This window comes from Eptatretus burgeri, chromosome 5, assembly GCF_056783735.1.
Source record: "Eptatretus burgeri isolate ZD-2024b chromosome 5, Ebu_testis_v1, whole genome shotgun sequence".
Lineage (NCBI taxonomy): Eukaryota > Metazoa > Chordata > Myxini > Myxiniformes > Myxinidae > Eptatretus > Eptatretus burgeri.
Window position 1 is genome coordinate 96,817,738 of NC_140965.1, and position 6,752 is coordinate 96,824,489.

Consider the following 6,752-nt stretch of genomic DNA (forward strand, 5'->3'; position numbering starts at 1 on the left):
TGTTTTGTTTTGGTGACTGAAAGGAAAGTTTTGAACAAATTAAATCTGAAATTTTGGTGACTGAAAGGAAATAATTAAATAAATAAATGAGAACCCAGAAATTGATCATGCAGCAGTGAATAAATAATAATATTTGAGGGATAGCAATGGGTTGGCCGGATAGTTCAGTGGAACTGCACGCTCCTTTGAACCGTCTCGTCTGGGTTTGTTTCCTGCCCCGACTATAAAGTGTTACCCTGGTGTTTTGCAGGTGGTTGTTGTGTCAGTGAGTACGTCATCCCTTGGATGGGACATTCAGCTGGGTTCCCATCTACTAGGAGGAATGCTGATGGACGCTGAAGATCCCATGGAGTCCTTGGCCAATAGTAAGTGATTGTCACTGTATCCTGGCTAAAGTCCTGCTTGAACCGACAGGTGGCATTTCAATGGTGGTACAGCCCGCACTCCCAGCAATAATGCAACCAGCACATGAATGAACATGGAGTTATGCTGTTATCAGATGTCAAGCCATTGGTTTTGCAACAAAAGTACAATTTTTAAGGACCAATTAAATCACAGGGCTGGCATGATGGCCGAGAGATATGCACACACTCCTCTAAGTTGTCTAACCTGGGTTCGAATCTTGACCTAGATGTAAACTCATCCTGGTGTTTCACAGTTATGGTGATTCATCAATCTCTGTGCCGGTCTTAGGATATACCTTAAACTGAGTGTCCTGTCTTCCCATATTAGTTGGTGGATGTTAAAGATCCCATGGTGTCGTTTGCCGTTCGCGAAGATTAGGCAAGCTATCGCTGGCACTCTGAACAAATTGCAAGTTCCTGCCCTGACTTCCTGAGTCAGAGTGGCAGCCGAACCATCTGCATAGGGAAACATGATGATGATGATTCAATCACATGGTCCTAGTATTTCAAATGCAGAACAGAAATTGCATCTCACAATTATCACCAAAAATAACTTAATGTTTGGGACAGATAATTGGCAGCTTTTGTTCATCAAATATACGAAGGGATATTTACATATGGAGCGGGTAAAACTTACTCTTCCTATTGTGTAGGAAGTGGGGGAGGAGGGGGACGGTGGTACCACCCTTTCAAAATGTGGTGCTACGATGTTGCCCCCCCCCATCCCCCACTTTTAGACGGCCTATGAATGTGAAAATGCAGTATCTTAGAAAGAAATGTTGATGAATGGATCATTTGTAATGCTGTTCATGATGAATAAATATTCAAAATGATGGCAGCAAAAGTATATACAGTAATGAGAAACATTTATAATGAGAAGACAGAGTGGTGGTTCTTGTGTTAGACATGTGACTACTGGGTTTAAATTGGCAAGCAAATTTCCGAGTCTTCTGTAATAGAACCGCCATCAAAATGACACCGACTGGAAAAACATGACCAACTAGATCAGCACTCGGTCGAGCACATACCTTCCCCAGGCTGAGCAGTTTACGTTCCGTATCCCACTGATGGACCAAGTCTGCATCCGGACCTGAACCAAAATCTAACCGACTTATTCTTGTCACCTAACCAACTCATCCACCTTGTGTTGTCATAACCCATTCACAACTTTTTGAAATGTCATGCTATATATCGTTCTTGGCCCCATTTCTCAATTATGAAGAATCACTTTTAAAAAATTCTCGCATCCGGATCTCGACCTGCGCCAAAATTGAATCAACTTGTCATTGTCACACAGACAACCTGCCCACCAAGGTTTGTCCGAATCCATCTATAGCTTTTTGAGATATCCTGCTTTGAGACAGACAGATAGACAGATAAACAAACAGGGGCGAGTACGTAACCTCCATCCACGTTCGTTGGCGGAGGTAACCATCAATAAGAAATGTTTTCAGCCTGGCGATGACAAGCAGCTCCAGTCTCGAGTCCCTCTCGGGTCAATCTCCGACTGGTGCTCCAAGCACCACACCATTGGTCATCGTGCTGTCGATCAACACCAGAAGTAGATTTGCGTCATATATATATATATATATATATATATATATATATATATATATATATATATATATATATATATATATATATATATATATATATATATATATTGTACGCAGCACTAAGTGGAACTCTTAAAATTTACACCTCCCTCTGACTTTAAATATTTTCGAATTTATTGCAAAAGACATAAATCGAAATTTTCGATGTTGGAAATTAGGTTTCTTGTGACACATCTATGATCTTGCTTTGAACGAAACATGTTCTGCAGCGTTTTTGAAAGTGCGGCACTCAACACGCACATGTGGGCAACGATGGAAACGACATCTTGACATTCTACAATTTGGTGTTATTATTCTCATACCTTCTTGTGAAAGATTTGTTCAATGCATTTCCCATAAAAAAAGTTGCTTGTCATTGCTTTAGTAATGTAAAAAACGAGAAGTTTCACAGGTAAGAGTGTGGGAGTCGCTGCTGATTGATCGACTGTTTTCTTGCTCGGTCACCCGAGATTGTTAAAAAGCTGAGAACAAAGATGGATCTTGCTGTTCCACATTCAGTCTTGGCTGAAGTGAAGGAAGCAGACAGGTACTCAATTATTTCGGATGAAATGACTGATATTTCCTGAAAAGAACAGTCCAACATTTGCGTAATGTGGGTTGACTACAACAACCAGGTATATAACATATATGAGGAATCATTGTGATTTGTTGAGTTGCCAGATATTACCAGTGAAATCGACATAAAGGCCCTGAAAGATTTCCTGATATTCCGCAATCTAGGGACTGGATCAATGTCGAGGATCAATGCGTGTAAACGCGCGCAAAAATGGCACCAAGCCACTCACTTGTAGTGGGAACATTCTTCAGGCAATTCCTGAGTGGTATTCAACCCCAAGGCTCACCGACTGTCGTGCAGCTTCTTTGTCTATTGCGCCTGCCGATACGCTCTTTGCAGAATGGCGCCGTCCCCTTCGGTGACATACACGAGGCTGTCCGTCTCTCATGACCCAACCGAGAGCCAAAGGCCAGCATCTCGCTCCACCACACGAGCCAAACCGCCTCAGCACGAATACAAGAATCATGCCGTCTTCTTCATGCATCAATGGAAAGCCAACCGTAAAGCCCTGTTCTTACAGGCCATCTCCTAGCTATGTTCTCTCTCGACTGCGTGCGTCCCTTACTCCGCACTCGTGCCTTCCTTATCTGAACTCTGTCTGACATCACCAACCACCGTTTTTCTCCCAGGGTGTGGCTTGCCCTCGCCGAGCCGGGAAAGGCGGTTCTTATCGCCTGTTTGGCACACCTGCCTTGTTTCTGACATCACGCTCAACAATCATCAGCCTCCGGGGCATGACTTTACCTGCCGTCAGCCTTGGAAGTGGGGCTTCTTCAAACCTGGTCATGCAGCTCGGTTGTAATGGTCCATTGCTGGTTTGTTATACAAAAAAACATAGGGAAAAGTCAGGGGTGCAATCATACACTGGGGAACTTGGCCTTAATCCCAATCTATTTAACATCCCCCCCCCCCCCCCCAGTGTGGTGACATGTAACACTTAAGCTCACAGTCTCCCTACTTAATTACATTGAGATGTCTCCTACACGTCCACAGTCCAAACAACTATATTCAATCCTAACTTTCCTATTAAATTCCTCCATCTACCACCACAACCGTAACAATATTATGAGGCAACAAGTATGCAGGGAAGAATTTCTGGTGTTGCTCCTGAAATTTAACATGACACCAGCTCAGCCATTTTGATTCTTTGCTTGGTGTGCTGGACCAATTGTGCCTTCAAGATGTTTCCCGCTAATGCAAGCCTATCTGAGATCTACTAGATCTCATCCTTGAAATAATCAAACTGATGAAGTTTTCCCCAAAAGCGATTGACCATCTTTACACAAATGCAGGTTCACGTTGGCAAAGAGAATCCCCGTAAGCTGAGACCACTTTGCCTGACTCGATGGGCTGTGAGAACAAGATCTTCGAGTGACATTTTGTCTAATTATGAAGTGTGTGTTGTTAAATAGTTTGGAGGAAATCGGTGAGAGTTCGAACGACGAATATGCCAGACATGCAAGTGGTCAGGCCACGTTAATGGAGAGGTTCAGTACATTATTGGGCTTGAAGTTGACATATCATATCTTCCCTTGGGTAGAACAGGTGTCAATAAATATTCAAGGTAAATATACATATACAATGAAGGCCATCTCCTTGTTATGCACCTGCTTGTAACAGTAAGGAAATGCGGAGGAGTTCCACAAGTTCTATGATCATGTCATAAAGGAATCGGAGCTTACCAGGTAGCCCAGTACAATCTTGGAAAGCTCCACCAGGAGAATTAACGAAGGCATACAGCTACACAACTTCTCCTTCAAGAGAGTACTCCTGACAGTTGGTCTATGAAGTCCTTGATATTCTGGATCAAGAGCTTGACAGAAGACTTGAGCAAAAAGGCATGTGACTCTCCCAGGATTTCCAAAACCTTTTTCATACATATATATACATATATATATATATATATATATATATATATATATATATATATATATATATATATATATATATATATATATATATATATATATATATATATATATATATATATATATATATATATATATATATATACATATATATTGTTGCAAATTCGCACCCGCCGGCGTGCGAACAGCCGCGTCACTCGAATCGCGACCGCGTCGCCCACCGGACGGACAATTCAGTCGTGACCCTCCGGGAACTATCGCGCGGAGCCAGTCACGGGTGGGCCTTTCGACCTCACCACAATCGTGCCAATCGGCCACCCACGTAGGATAGGGTTGTTCGCCAAACTCGACCTACCTAAGTACCCACGCGGATGGTAAACCGGGCGATCTTACCTCGCCGCAGGTCGACTCCGGACACGAACCGCTTAAGCGGTCCGTTCCGTGTTCCAGTGATAACCGAGCGGTGTTATCGCCGGCCTCGACGGTTCCAATTAATTACCGGGCGTATTAAGCTCACTACGAACCCTTTACGTGAAGCAGGCTGGAGGGTCAATAAAGAAAAGACGAAGCGAAACGGGAAAACAGTTCACACAATGCACATTTATTACGTGACACATGGAAAGCACACATATACAGCCAAACAGTCAAAATGCACATATAGCAATCAAAACAAAAGCAACGACGATGCAGAGTTACTACCTACAACGCGCATACACGGCAACACTTGCACAGTTCTAATTTACAGACGGCGCCAACACACATTTACTCAAAAGCAAAGGAAAGAAGCCACCCTCATAGACAAGGGGGCAGACGGGCCTGTAGGCCAATATGCGCGCATGACCTGAAGGAGCGGCCAGGCCCGCGAGACCGGGGGGGGGGTCCTACCCGCGTCCTCGTGACGCGTTGGCGGACGAGCCGCAGATGTGGCTGTGCCCCGACTCCGTGCTCCTTGGCGGGTTTCGTTGGCACGACGTTTGGAGTGGGGTGGGAACGGGGCCCCCTTGTTGCACTATCTCAGCGTGGGGGAAAGGGGGAATTGTTGATGCCCTGGGGGAGGGAGAATGGCTGGCTGGCTTGGGTCCCACGACGAGCGATCCCACACCTCGACCTCGTCGCCGACCGCCGTCCTTCTCGCTTCGGACCCGAGCTCCTTGCCTCTTCCCGCAACTCTTGTCAGCCGACTCCAGAACACAACTCTTTGCCACACAGATGACTTTGCCACCCGACTCCACTCACTTCGCCACCCGACTCGACTCTCTGCCACACCGATGACTCGACTCTCTGCCACACCGATGACTCGACTCGCTCTCCACCCGACTCGCCTCGCCTCTGCCCCGGCTCTCTTCCATTCTCCAACCAAAACTGACTCGCTTTCCTCGCCTTGCGCTCGCCTTTTTATAGGCCGGCAGGAGAGAACAATATGCAAATATCCGGATCAGGATGACCTCGGGGGCAGAGCCACGCTCGCTAATTGGACGGAGGAAAAGAGGGCGTGAACCTCCCCTGATCCTGGAATTTGCATATATCGATTTCACACAGACGCGCCTGGAGGCGGGGCCAAGCCGCTCCGCGCTTGCTAATTGGATGGAGGGGAAGTGGGCGTGTAGTGTTTGTGATACGAAATTTCCTCGGAAAGGCCGCTATTTGCGCTGGCGGCTCGGTGCGTATCGCTGAACGGGCCCAAAACAGCGCGACGCTCAGTGTTCACAGGTGGTGCGGGAATGGCCATATAAGGAGAGAGGTGAAGGTGGTGGAGGGTTTTCGGTGGTGGCTTGATGGTTATGGTGCCGTTTGGGAATGGCGGTGATGCGATGATGTGAGATTGAGTTGTGAAGGTAAAGGTCGTGGCTGTTGGCATTGTTGTTGTTGCCTGAGGGTTGGAGCGTGGTTGCAGTTGGTGACGATGGCTGGCGTGGTGGTTGTGTGATTGCCGTTGAGACGTGGTTGGTTCAAAATAAAGATAGAACAGAAAAACGGCTATCTCAAAGTGTCGCAGCCCGAATGAATCACATAATTTCCCTCTATACAACGGGTTTGGGGCTAACTACACATGTACTTAGAGTTATCTCACCTATGGGCCCTGAATGGTGGTTTGCGAATTTCCACAGCTGTAACAATATATTTATATTTATATACATTGGGTAGAACAAGTATTTGATACACTGCTGATTTTGCAGGTTTTCCCACTTACAAAGCATGTATAGGTCTGTAATTTTTATCATAGGTACACTTCAACTGTGAAAGACAGAATCTAAAAGAAAAATCCTGAAAATCACATTGTATGATTTTTAAATAATTAATTTGCATT

At 45.4% G+C, this 6,752-nt stretch overlaps 1 protein-coding gene across 19 annotated transcripts in view; it reads left to right on the plus strand.

The window, feature by feature from the left end:
• The window catches only part of LOC147027013 (uncharacterized), a 227,166-nt gene that overhangs the window by 8,184 nt on the left and 212,230 nt on the right, over nucleotides 1-6,752 (plus strand). For all 19 annotated transcript variants that reach the window (XR_015058612.1, XR_015058616.1, XR_015058618.1 and 16 more), the window contains exon 3: nucleotides 251-365. The gene's annotated coding sequence lies outside the window, so the exon portion shown is untranslated. The remainder of the gene's footprint in view (nucleotides 1-250; nucleotides 366-6,752) is intronic.